The sequence below is a fragment of the Staurois parvus genome, unplaced genomic scaffold (genome assembly GCF_062004578.1).
Source record: "Staurois parvus isolate SC_StPar_1 unplaced genomic scaffold, SC_StPar_1.0 ptg000210l, whole genome shotgun sequence".
Classification (NCBI taxonomy): Eukaryota; Metazoa; Chordata; class Amphibia; order Anura; family Ranidae; genus Staurois; species Staurois parvus.
Genome location: NW_028318006.1, coordinates 2,327,484 through 2,341,655, shown reverse-complemented (window position 1 = coordinate 2,341,655; position 14,172 = coordinate 2,327,484). Strand labels below are relative to the sequence as shown.

At 42.9% G+C, this 14,172-nt stretch overlaps 1 protein-coding gene across 1 annotated transcript in view; it reads left to right on the top strand.

Moving 5' to 3' along the window:
• The window catches only part of TSEN15 (tRNA splicing endonuclease subunit 15), a 63,502-nt gene that overhangs the window by 26,312 nt on the left and 23,018 nt on the right, over positions 1-14,172 (top strand). The gene's annotated exons all lie outside the window — the stretch shown is intronic.

Below are 14,172 nucleotides of genomic sequence, written 5' to 3'. Positions count from 1 at the left end.
TGTTGCATCGCAGGTACATTGTGCACACCAATTTGACTGTGTGCCAAATTTAACAAATTGGTGCAAATTGCTATAATAAATTTAGTACGAAGTACAAAATGGCACAAGCACAACTGTCATAGAACTATTTACTTCACAACAGGTAGTCTGTTCATCTGTCCTCTTCACTCTTCTGACTAGATATGGCTGGACCTTTAACAAAAAGTAACAAGCCCAAAGTGCTTAAATTGTTTGTGAGGGATTAAATATTTTTTGTATAAAATATTAGAGGTAGAATATATGCAGCTGAATGAAGAAAGTGAATTTCCTCACATTAGATCTGGAGAAAATAAAGAAAATGGGAAATATCTGAGGAATATTTCAAGGATTGTGCAACATTGGAAAGTAGCAGAGTATTTAAGGATTTTGAGGGTACTTTAAATGGATACCAAGTGATACCAATCAATTACAATGACATTACATGCAGGTGATACCACAGTTTTAATTCCCCCTCCCTGGTGTTTGGTTACATTAAAGCACAGCTCATACTACTGCGACCTGAAAGCCACACGGCTTATGGTGCGACTTTACCAGCTGACTTCCTGGTGATTTGCTGGCAACTTAATGCGACTTGAGTATGACTTTGATGTGACTTGATGCATGACTTTCATACCATGCAACTTTGCCTGGGTAATCTTCCTGTAATGTCGGATCAAGATCACATCAATATAGGCGAGGAGCCGACTTGGAGGCGACATCCATTAAAGTCTATAAGCACAAGTCGGATAGAAGTCGCCTTGAAGTAGTACAGGAACCTTTTCTAAAGTCGGAGCGACTTCAATAGTGTTAATTAAGGCAACTCTAATTGACTAACATGGGATTTCACATGTCATGCAACTTGGGGTCTTACAAGTCAGATCCCAAGTCGCGGCAGTGTGAATCGAGCCTGACTGGCAGGCAGTCAAAATAGGAGGGAAAGAAGTAGTACTTTCAGTGCTTTGATGTGTATTTTGATTATACATTTGTCTACAATGCCTGTAGCAACATGGGTGAATAGTAGCTTATTTTTTAAAGTGATTTTAATGCTTGTTCAGAATATTTAAATACTTTAATGTGCAGACTCCCCTACTCAGGTTCTTACTTGTCTTCTTATTACATCGGCAACCTCTCTTGGTGCTTGCCCTTTTTGCCCAACATCTTCTCTGGTGCTAGTTGCGCCTCCACAGTGAGCCCCTATAGATTCCTATAAATTTGAATGGAACCTTATTCCTAACAACTCTAATGTAGGAATATTGCCCTATTCAAGTGTAAAAGGACTTACTCCATAGGTACATCCAGCTTGAGAGAAGACTTTGGACAAATAGAAATACAAAAGGGGGATGAGAGGGAGTTAATTAGCACTGATCAGGGTTATTTAAGGGTTAAATGTGTACTGTATATACCCAAAACTTTTCCCTGTATCCCTTGTCAACAAGACAGAAAATAGTGTCAAATACAAAGTTTTACAGTTGTCACCAAAACAGGAGGTGAGGGAAAATATTGCAATTGGGAATCCTGTTCTGGTTCCAACTGAAAAATTATACCTTCATTTTGGAGATGCTTTCTGTCTCATCCTGTTGTGTTTCCAGAACAAGAAGTAAAGATAAATCCCCTCCAAGGAGAAAGGGACAGAGACAAATAAACTGAGTGGGATTGCAAATCTATTTTATCCAAAACTAAAAATATTATACATTTATGCTAATAAGGGATTTAACAAGAACAAAATGTATTTAAAAAGAAAAAAACTTTATAAAACTTTATTTTAATTTGTAAAGTTGCTTTAAACAACATAATATGCAGATCACTTTTCACGCTCTTAATTCACATATGACTAAAACATAGTAACTACAATGTGTCAGGGGGGAGAGAGACAAGGCATGCGCCATACTTGCTCTGTACTTTAAAGTGATACTAAAATCTTGTTGTTTGTTTTAGTTTTGTTTTTCAAAATAACAAACACATCATATAATAACCTGCTCTGTGCTGTGGTTTTGCACAGAGCAGCCCTGATCCTCCTCTCCTCAGGTCCCCCACCGGTTCTGGCCCCTCCCTCCTGGCGGGTGCCCCCATAGCAAGCAGCTTGCTATGGGGGTACCCGAGCACTCTTGCTCCCAAGCTGCGGCTCTGCATGTCCATTCACACACAGAGCCATGTCTCAGCCTCACCCCCTCCCTTTCCTGATTGGCTCACTGGCTGTGATTGTATCTCCAGGCCAGGCCCCACTGAAGGTGAAACAGATGGTGCCAAGGGACAAGAAGAACACAAGTGCCAATAGTTGTTGGTAGAACTTACAGTAGGAGATCCAGGCTGGAACAGTCTGGCCACACATCAGGTCAGGAACTGCAACCTTACAGGATGAGCCAGCTGAGGTTAAAGAAGCACTCTGCAGATTCAGAATATGAGGCTGGTCAGAGCTTACAGCAGACTGAAGACAGGAAAGTGCTGTGATGATTGAAGCTGATATGGGTGACAGCCTTAGCAGGAACTCAGGGGTAATGTGAAGCCAAATCAGAGACAGAAGCAAAGTCACATGTCTAGTCGATGTCAGCAGCGGGCAGGCAATGCAGTATAGAGGCATAGGCAGAAGCATAGTCAAGAGTAGCGCCAAGGTCAGAAATGGGTAGGCAGAAGAGCAATCAGGATCCAAGATCAGGTCAGTAACAAGCGAAGTCAGCAACGGAGGTTAGACACAGGATAGAAGCAGGACACAGGAACAGCTACTGACCCTTTGATCACCCCGTCACCCAGCCAGTGTCATTAGTACAGTGTCAGTATATAGAATTTTTCACTGATCACTGCATTACTCCCACTAGCGACATCAGATAATGTAAGGGTCAGTTAATGCCCCTCCCAGCCAGGATCAACTAGCATTAGATTGCCTGCACACTTACTAGTATAGCCATTACTAGTATAGTGTTTGTACGAATCAATATATTGACCATGAACAGAACTATACTAGTGCTTCTTTAGTATAGTGTCCCCAAAAACAGTGTTAGCAGGATTAGCCCCGTTCTCTGCCAGCACTAGCATTTAGACCCTACGTTGTTTTTCACAGAAGATTTGTATAAGTTGATTTTTAGGCCAAAGCAATTTATATGCTCAACAATACATTGCCGCCCACCCAAATTTTTGCTTAGTAAACACTTACAGATGATACTGGCAGTAAGAAACTGAGTGTGCTTAGGAGATTTTAGGATTCTACAGCTTTACAACAATCCGATTCTAGTGAAAGCTAGGATTAACTATTGAACTACTGAAGTTTTATCCTGTCTCTGACGATTGCACTCCCTGGCTCGTCCTACACAGAGATTTTCCAGCTCACAGGACAAGAATCAAGCACCAGCAGACTGGGAATAATCATTATTGGAGCAGGTTAACTGGGCTGTTAAATACAAAAAAATTACAAAATATTCTCCACATATTGCAACCATCATAGCATGCATTTAAAGTGTTACTAAAATCAGCTTGTAGATGCAGTAAAGCATGCTTGTTATACTAACTGTGGAACTTAAGGGGTTAATCCTCTGCATTGTGTAAAAGGCCGTTTGATTTTTGCTTCTTCTTTTTCAAATGATGACTAGAAGTTTTTTTTTTTTCTTGGGAGAGTGCATGTGGTCAGCACATGGCTAATCAGCACTGGTCAGAAAGAGGTCAGGGGGTTTGCATCCTAGAGCAGAAAGAAAATTCCTCCTACAAGCTTTAGCTAGTGCTTGGCTGAACACTGAAAGAAGCCACAAGACTGCTCTAACTTATCGGCATTTAGCAGTTTATATTTACTAAAATAATTGCATTTCCATGTTCTGTGTACTGTGGGAGACCAGATATAGTGGATGCAGGGTCCTGGGTTTAGTAGCACTTTAATGTGTGCAAGTGTGTTTATCCGAAACCAAAAAGACTATTACAAAAACAAGAAAGGATACATACAAAATTGCAAAAAGTTTATTGAAGCACACAAAACTAAAAACGGGATGGATACCCTCAGACCAAAAATTCCCATTCATGAAGGCCCAGTTCACACTAGTGCGACCCGTGCAGCCCCTTATTTGCACAAGCACAGCAGCCCATTCATTTGGTGCACCAAGGAAAAAGTGCATGCACCTTTTCTGAAACACATCTGCACGGAAACCCCATGATCGTACCACAATCGTGCTGCAGGATGGGATGCGTGGGAGTATCATTCAGAATGAATGGCACCCCCTGCGTCTCTCAAGACAAGCGTGATGTGGCTGTGGGTGCAGGAATTGCACTCCCACAACCAGCTCGCAGAGTCTGGGCTAGTGTGAACCGGGCCTAAATAAAATAAAGACATGTTGTCAACCCACTTGCTGTCATACCCAGACAGGTAACTGAGTTTACAATATAATAGCTTTTTAGAGCTGGGGAGGGGCCCGAACATGGCGCCGTGAGGAATAGGAGCTCCAGATACCCGCCGCGCGTGACAGAAGCTGCCTTACCTGAGCCCTGGATTGGTATGGTGTCGGATCCCGCGGGGACCCTGAGTGCGGGCGGTCCTGGTGGCGGCCGATGATGGGTGCTGACCGGAGGAGCCATTGGGAGAATCGTGGGTGGTTGTGGTCGGAGAGGAACGCTGATTTCTCCGGACGCCGATGGACTGGGAGCTGGAGGCGGCGGTGCCTGAGGAGAAGGGGATGGTGAGAACTCCCATGTGACTAACCATGTGAAAGCCCAGGAGACTATGGGTGCAGTTTTGAATGTGACAAATTGTCCTAAAGGAATAGGAGAGCAGGGAGACCGCAGCCTTAAGAGACCCTGAAACACCCCACGCCATTTTGACAGAATTAGTTGCCCCCCATTGATTCACCTGGACCTTCCTGGAACCTGACTTGGAGACATCGGTCGGGACTGAAAGTGCAATGGGATTAAACGATCCTATACGGGCGGCATGGAAGATAGTGGTGAGTTGCTGTAGGTAAGGGCAGGACATTTAATCCTTTGTTGTTCCTGATATTATTGTTGCAATCTAAAATTCACTTGTGAACTGGGGGGAACGGAGAACTATATAAGGGTTACATGAGCCAGGGTGTTTAGTGGATGGCGGAACTGGCTATATTATTACTACTTCCAAAGTAACACAATAGAGGTGGTAAAAGCCATCAGAAGAAAGGAAAAAAGGGTCTTTCCTTCTAACGGTAAATCCTTAAATGAAATGAAGAATAGATCTGTTAAAGGGGGAAATCAAATACCCCGCAATCAAATGCAGATACAAGTACAATAAGAAACTACATGCCTCTGCAGAAGAAAAGCCCAGAGACCCAAACCATGGAGAAACAGCATGAAGGAATTAAAAAGTATGATGGAGATCAAGCTAGATTGTCATTTGGGATACTGGAACAGAATCGGGCTAAATCATTTATAAACATGGAAAGTGTAAGAGAACAAGAAAGTATTGATCAGCAAGGAGCCATGCCACAAATACCTACAAAAACTGAGATGGCGGAAATGTTTGCGAAACTAGAGATGTCCATGAAAAGTGAGATGGGGACTTTATGCAATGATTTGGGTCGGATACTAACTCGAGTTGAAGGAGTAGAGGGGAGAATTGAGGTCTTCACGCAATTAATCAATAAATTAGAAACACAAGTGAAAGGGATGCGTAAAGAACAGAGAAAGCTGTCATTTAAAGTGGAAGACCAGGAGAATCGAAATAGAAAAAAGTAACTTAAGGATCAGGTGTCTACCAGAAGAAGAGGAACAGGAAGAGGACTTCATGGGGATGATATGATCTAAGGATCGGGGTCGGCGTACGTGTTCTGAGTCTCACCCCATATTAGGAATCGCTAGTGGGAATATTTCACGTCAGATTCCTGGGCAATATGTAGGCCAGAAGGGTTTTAGGGTAAAGAGAAGAAGGGGGAAGGGAGGGTGGGAAATGGGGTGGTGGGTGGGCAAACGGAGGGGGGGAGGGAAGAAAATGGGGATTTTTGGTAGAAAGGGAGAAAGTCCATATCTTAAAATGTCTCTATCTGTCTTCCTGTGTTGGGAATCCTGGTAGGGTAGGGAAATAATAGTTGAATTGAGCTTCATGACTTATAATGTGAAAGGGTTAAACTCCCCAACAAAAAGACATAAGATACTTACAGAAATTCACCAGCACTGCATAGACGTAGTATTTCTTCAAGAGACACATATAACCCACGATACAAATGTTAAGTTATACACAAAGTATTATGCAACATGGCACTACGCAGACTCTCCAGTTAAAAGGGCTTAAAGGGTAGCAATTGGGTTTTCAAAAAATGTGAGTTTTATCCTGGAGGAAAGAATGTAGGTCCCAAATGTTGATTTTGATGGAAGCAGAAAAAAAGAAAGAACGAGGGAAAAAAATAAAGACGGTGATGGAGCTCTACAGGTTAGAACAGTCACACAAAAAGAAGACAGGTACAGACATATATCAGAAGATAATTATTAAAAGAGAAGAATTAAAAGATCTATTCAACAGGGTCTCAAAAGAAAGATATCAGTGGGGGAATAGACCTGGAAAATACTTGATAAGGAAACCAAAGGAAAATAAATCCAAAAACGTTATTGAAAAAATTAAAGATGACAAAGGAGAAATGGTGTACACCACCACTAATATCGCTAATAGTTCCAAAAATATTATAGCCTGCTCTACGATATGAGCCCCAGAAAACAAAAAGAAACAGAGGAAAAGAAGAAAAACACAGATATATTTAAATGAAGTGGAGTTGCCAAGAATAGCAAAAGAAAAATTAGAGGCCCTAGAGAGACCTACAGTCAGGTCCATAAATATTTGTACATCGACACAATTCTAACATTTTTGGCTCTATACACCACCACAATGGATTTGAAATGAAACGAACAAGCTGTGCTTTAACTGCAGACTGTCAGCTTTAATTTGGGGGTATTTACATCCAAATCAGGTGAACGGTGTAGGAAATACAACAGTTTGCATATGTGCCTCCCACGTGTTAAGGGACCAAAGTAATGGGACAGAATAATAATCATAAATCAAACTTTCACTTTTTAATACTTGGTTGCAAATCCTTTGCAGTCAAATACAGTCTGAAGTCTGGAACGCAGACATCACCGGACGCTGGGTTTCATCCCTGGTGATGCTCTGCCAGGCCTCTACTGCAACTGTATTCAGTTCCTGCTCGTTCTTGGGGCATTTTCGCTTCAGTTTTGTCTTCAGCAAGTGAAATGCATGCTCAATCGGATTCAGGTCAGGTGATTGACTTGGCCATTGTATAACATTCCACTTCTTTCCCTTAAAAAACTCTTTGGTTGCTTTTGCAGTATGCTTTGGGTCATTGTCCATCTGCACTGTGAAGCGGCATCCAATGAGTTCTGAAGCATTTGGCTGAATATGAGCAGATAATATTGCCCGAAACACTTCAGAATTCATCCTGCTGCTTTTGTCAGCAGTCACATCATCAATAAATACAAGAGAACCAGTTCCATTGGCAGCCATACATGCCCACGCCATGACACTACCACCACCATGCTTCACTGATGAGGTGGTATGCTTAGGATCATGAGCAGTTCCTTTCCTTCTCCATACTCTTCTCTTCCCATCACTCTGGTACAAGTTGATCTTGGTCTCATCTGTCCATAGGATGTTGTTCCAGAACTGTGAAGGCTTTTTTAGATGTCGTTTGGCAAACTCTAATCTGGCCTTCCTGTTTCTGAGGCTCACCAATGGTTTACATCTTGTGGTGAACCCTCTGTATTCACTCTGGTGAAGTCTTCTCTTGATTGTTGACTTTGACACACATGCACCTACCTCCTAGAGAGTGTTCTTGATCTGGCCAACTGTTGTGAAGGGTCTTTTCTTCACCAGGGAAAGAATTCTTCGGTCATCTACCTGTCAGGGTCGGCCACGGCTCCGTCCTCGGCGCATGCGCAATAGCAGCGGCTCACGCCGGGACACAGGCACCAGATCCCGGCGGGCCGCGGCTGACAGGAGGCCGCGCATGCGCAGTAGGAGCCTTGGGCGGCCAATGACAGCCCGGGGGCGCGTCCTGGGTGGCCAATGACAGTGCAGGGCGCGATATTTAAAGATGCCCTGCACTGTCACAAATCGCCGCAAGGTCTGATCTGTATCCTGAGTTCCCTGTGATTGTGACCCGGATTGTTTGACGTTCTGCCTGCTCCTGCCCTGACCCGGATTATCTGACTACGCTGCCTTCTCCTGTGATTGACCTGGATTGTCCCTGACTACGCTGCCTTCTCCTGTGATTGACCCGGATTGTCCCTGACTACGCTTCCTTCTCCTGTCCCGACCCCCGGCTTGTTTGACCATTCCGCGGACTGACTCCGGTAACTGACCCTGCGTGTGACCTGACCACTCTCTGCGTGTCATCTCGGTACCACTCCATTTCCCACGGTGACAACCGCCGGTTTATCCTGCCAGGTCCTGCCGGCCTCCTCACATCTGGCTCTATTCTGTCCTACTCTTATCCCCGGAGGCTCCCTCTGCCACGGGTGGTATTGCTCGGAGGTCGTGACCTGGTCCTGGTTCTGCTCCAAGTCCATCCCCACCATCAGGGGCCCTGGTGAAAATGCAGACCGGGACTTAGACTCCACGCTTCGGGTGATTCCGCCTAGTGGGCTGCCAGAGGTGCCACCTGGCGGATCCATAACACCACCACAGTTATTTTCCGTGGTCTTCCGGGTCTTTTGGTGTTGCTGAGCTCACCGGTGCGTTCCTTCTTTTTAAGGATGTTCCAAACAGTTGTTTTGGCCACGCCTAATGTTTTTGCTATCTCTTTGATGGGTTTGTTTTGTTTTTTTCAGCCTAATGATGGCTTGCTTCACTGATAGTGACAGCTCTTTGAATCTCATCTTGAGAGTTGACAGCAACAGATTCCAAATGCAAATAGCACACTTGAAATGAACTCTGGACCTTTTATCTGCTCATTGTAATTGGGATAATGAGGGAATAACACACACCTGGCCATGGAACAGCTGAGAAGCCAATTGTCCCATTACTTTTGGTCTCTTAACAAGTGGGAGGCACATATGCAAACTGTTGTAATTCCTACACCGTTAACCTGATTTGGATGTAAATGCCCTCAAATTAAAGCTGACAGTCTGCAGTTAAATCACATCTTGTTCGTTTCATTTCAAATCCATTGTGGTGGTGTATAGAGCCAAAAATGTTAGAATTGTGTCGATGTCCCAATATTTATGGACCTGACTGTATTACCCTGGAAGAAATCATCTTGGCCCTAAAAAATACAGCTAAAGGAAAGAGCCCTGGCCCGGATGGATATACTATGGGTTATTATAAAAAAAATTTAGAGATCTCCTTGTCTCTAGAATGTGTGGTTATATGAATGCAATAGGGGAGGGCTAGAAATGAGGGATGAGTCGTTGCAGGCACATATAACGATTATACCGAAAGAAGGGAAAGATACCACACAGTGTACCAGTTACAGGCCCATATCCCTACTAAACATTGACACCAAGTTGTACGCTAAGGTATTGGCAACCAGACTGAAGGAGTTGATGCCTGAGTGGATACACCTGGATCAGGTAGGATTAATTCCGGGAAGAGAAGGTAGGGACAATGGTCTGAGATCATTGCTCCTCCTACAGAGTAAAAAAAGAGAAACTGCCGACATTATTCCTGTCAATTGATGCTGAAAAGGCTTTTGACAGGGTTAACGAGAGCTAATGAGACTATTTAAAACAGTATGGTGAGCTATCAAATCTGAAAAAATAAACCCTGCAAAGTCAGAGATCTTAATCATCGATATACCAAAAGGTGAGAAGCTGAGTCTACAAAAAGACTAAAACTAACTCCAGGACAGTGGCTAAATGGTTAGCACGTCCGCCCGGCAGTACTAAAGTCGTTGGTTCGAATCCCAGCCACGGCACCACCTGCCTGGAATTTGCATGTTCTCCCTGTGCCTGCGTGGGTATCTGCCGGTTACTCCGGTTTCCTCCCACACACCAAAGACATGCTAGTACGTTAATTGGATCCTGTCTAAATTGGCCCTAGTATGTGTATGGATGCAAGTTAGGGACCTTAGATTGTACACCCCTTGAGGGTTTGGGACTGATGTGAATGTACAAACTGCGTAAATTGACAGCGCTATATAAGTAACTGAAATAAATAAACTCCTTCAATAAAAGCCCTGTACCAGGCAAATTATATCCCATTAGTAAACAAAATAAAAGAGGAGCTGGGGAGATTGTTAAAAGGTGGCACTTCCTGGATAGGTCGTATAAACCTGATAAAGATGGTGATAGTACCAAAAATCCTGTATAAGTTTCACATGCTCCCAGTACATCTACCAGGATCTTTCTTCGGGATAATAAAGACGATGATACCTAAGTTTATCTGGGCAAATAAGAAACCGAGAATTAAGTATGAGGTATTGTGTAGGGCAAAAGGGAATGGGGGTTTGTGTATGCTAAATGTTAAGAAATATTATCAAGCGGTGATATTATCACAAATAATAGACTGGATATTTAATTCACAAGGGAAAGGTTGGGTGAATATGGAAGGGATTCTGAGTGATGCACAGTTAGGGAAGATGGTTTGGGTACCACATAAATTCTGCACATTAGATGTGAATATTAGTCCACTGACAAAGAAAGTTTTAAGTGTTTAGGATAGAATGTATAAGCAGAAGGGATGGAAATATAATTAAGTTATGATTCCCTTGGCGGGAACAGAGTATTTCCCCCCAGGGAAGGATAATATATCCTAGGAAATGGATTAAAGATCAGAATGCATGTTTGAAAGATATAATGGATAAGGGGAAATTGCACACTTATTCTGACTTAAAGGAAAAAAAAGATTTATTTTCACATTAGACAAGTTGCAGCATGGCCAATTATTATTATTATACAGTATTTATATAGCGCCAAAGAGTTTGCTCAGCGCTGAACACTATAGTGGGAGACAGTACATGAGACAATGCAGTAACAATACACGAGGGGTTCGAGGGCCCTGCTCCTTGGAGCTTACAATCTAGGAGGGATGGGATAGTGGTACAGGAGGAAATGGCTGTGGGGGATGGAGTGGTAGGAGGAGTGGAGAAGATCAGCAGTTAGGTGAGGGCGGGGTAGGCTTCCCTGAAGAGATGGGTTTTCAGGGTGCGCCTAAATGTGAGGAGGGTAGGTGATAGTCTGATGGATTGTGGTAGTGAGTTCCAGAGGATGAGGGAAGACCTGGAGAAGTCCTGGAGTTGGGCATGGGAGGAGGAGACCAGGGAGCTAGAGAGTAGGAGGTCTTGTGAGGAGCAAAGAGTACGTGTATTTGGATATCAGGTCGGTGAGGTAGTTTGGGGCAGTATTATGAATAGCTTTGTACGTCAATGTTAGTAGTTTGAATTTTATGCGTTGGGCATTTGGAAGCCAGTGGAGGGAATGACAGAGGGGGGTGGTGGATATGGAGCGGTTGGTAAGGTGGATGAGTCTGGCTCGTCAGGATAGACTGAAGCGGGGATAGTCTGTGATGAGGTAAGTCGGTGAGGAGGGAGTTGCAGTAGTCGAGCCGTGAGATAATGAGGGAGTGAATGAGTTGTTTAGTAGTGTCTGGGGTTAGGAACGAACGTATTTTGGAGATGTTGCGGAGGTGGAGCCTGCATGAGTTTGCCAGCGAGTGGACATGGGGCTGGAAGAACAGATTGGAGTCTAGAGTGACACCTAGAACTTTGGCTTGCGGGGTGAAAACTAGGAGCTCGGTTTTGGAAAGGTTTAATTTGAGGAAGTGGAGTGACATCCAGTCTGATATGTCGTTCAGTAGGCAGGTGATTCGGGCGGAGACCGTAGGGGTGAGGCAAGGGGTAGAGAGGTAGATTTGCATATCATCGGCGTAGAGGTGGTAGTTGAAGCCGTGGGAGTGTATCAGTTGGCCAAGGGAGGAGGTGTAGATGGAGAAGAGAAGGGGCCCGAGGACAGAGCCTTGGTGGACCCCAACAGAGAGGGGGAGGTGGCAGCGTTATATGTAACACTGAAGGAGCGCTGGAATAGATAGGAGAAGCAGGAGAGAGCGGAATCTCTGAGGCCAAGGGAGCATAGTCTTTTAAGGAGGAGGGGGTGGCCAACTGTGGCGAAGGCCGCGGAGAGGTCGAGGAGTATAGAACGTATAGTTCTTAAACAAGGCATCTCCAGGATTTGTAAGATTCTTATGAATATGGAGGGTACTGATCCTCCTAAGTTCTTGGAAAAATGGGAACAGGAGATTGGAACAAAATTGAACGAGCAACAAAAGAATATAATATTCAAATTAAAACAAGGTGACGAATATGAGCACAGCTGAAATGAATTACAAATGTTTGGCTAGGTGGTATATTACACCGAGTAAGGCACATAAACAACAAGTAGATGTTTAACCTTTATGTTGTAGAGGATGTGGGGAAAAGGGAACAATGGCACACATATGGTGGGATTGCCCGAAAATACAGGATTAGTGGAAGGGAGTATTACAATATATTCAGAAAATATGTGGGATTACTGTACAGAGAGACCCGTGGACATGTTTATTTTATAAATTTGAACTTTTAGTAAAACTACATAAGAACAGGGTCCTATATCATCTAATCAGTGCGACTAAGAGCTTGATTCCCAAATTTTGACTTGCGCCAGACCCACAAGAATAAATGACTGGGTTAACCGAGTGGAAAATATCTACAGGATGGAGGAGTTGTGTCGTATTGAGGAGGAGAGAATAGAAAAATTTAGGAAAATGTGGAGTAGATGGTTAATTTTAACCGTTTCAATACCGTGCAATTTTACACCTTCCTGCCCAAGCCATTTTTCAGGTTTCAGCGCTCTCACACTTTGAATGACAATTGCGCGGTCATACAACACAAACTAAAATTTCATTATTTTCTTCACACAACTAGAGCTTTCTTTTGGTGGTATTTAATCACCACTGGGGTTTTTATTTTTTGCTAAATTAACAAAAAAAGACCAAAAATTTTGAAAACAAAACACATTTTTCTTTGTTTCTGTTATAAAAGTTTACAAATAAATAATTGTTCTTCATAAATTTAGGCCAAGATGTATTCTGCTACATGTCTTTGGTGAAAATAACCCAAATTAGGATGTATTTTTTAGTTTTTAGGAAAGTTATAGAGTTCACAAACTATGGTATAGATCTGAAAATTGATCAATCCTGAAGTACTGACGGCCAATCTAATTTCTTGAGGTCCAAGAATGTCAGAATAGTACAGATATCCCCAAATGACCCCTTTTTGCAGAGTAGACAGTCCGACGTACTTCATAAGAGGCATGGCGAGTTTTTTGAAGTTGTATTTTTTTGTCATAATTTTACGGAAAATGAAAAAATGAAAAAAATTATTTTCACTATTTTTTTTACGGAAAATGAAAAAATGAAAAAAATTATTTTCACTATTTTTTTTACATACTGTCACCAGTGCAGTACAGCGTCATCATATAACTGGCATGGCGGTGAACAGGGACACTGACTGGTGACAGTATGAAAAAAAAAATATATATATATAATTTTTTTTTAATTTTTTTATTATATTTAATTTTTTATTACACATATTTTTATTTTTTTTAAGATTTTCTTTTCATATTTTACTATGACCAAAATAGTACAATGTTACCATAGTAACATTGTACTACTTTGGGGAAGTGATCAGTATTTTTTTTTTTTACACAATTTGCTTATAGCAAAGAATTACTTTGCTATAAGCAAGCATTTACCTGAATGAAATCGATTCATTCAGCTTTTTTTTTTTTTTTTTTTTTTTGTGCTTAGCTGTGATTTGGTCACAGCTAATCACATGACATGTGCATGTGATTAGCTGTATCCATTCACAGCTAGGCACTAGTATACAATGGATGGCATCATGAATGAAGCCATCCATTGTATACAACGGTCATGTAACCTGCGGTGATTGGTCACAGCAGGTCACATGGTACCAGCAACGGGTGCCGGTACTCGGATCTGTCATCGGCCGTGTCCGAGGTGCACGGCCGATGACAGATCGCACTGCTGCGCCGCTCTGCACTAGCGCAAACGGCGCATGTGCGGGAGCACGCCAAATGGCGTGCACCCGGAATGCAGATACACATCTGAAGCCGCCAAACGGCCATTGGCCAGGCGGCTAATGGTTAAAAACATCTAAAAGATATCTGGAACTGGTGGGAATATACAGTCAGGCCCATAAATATTGGGACATC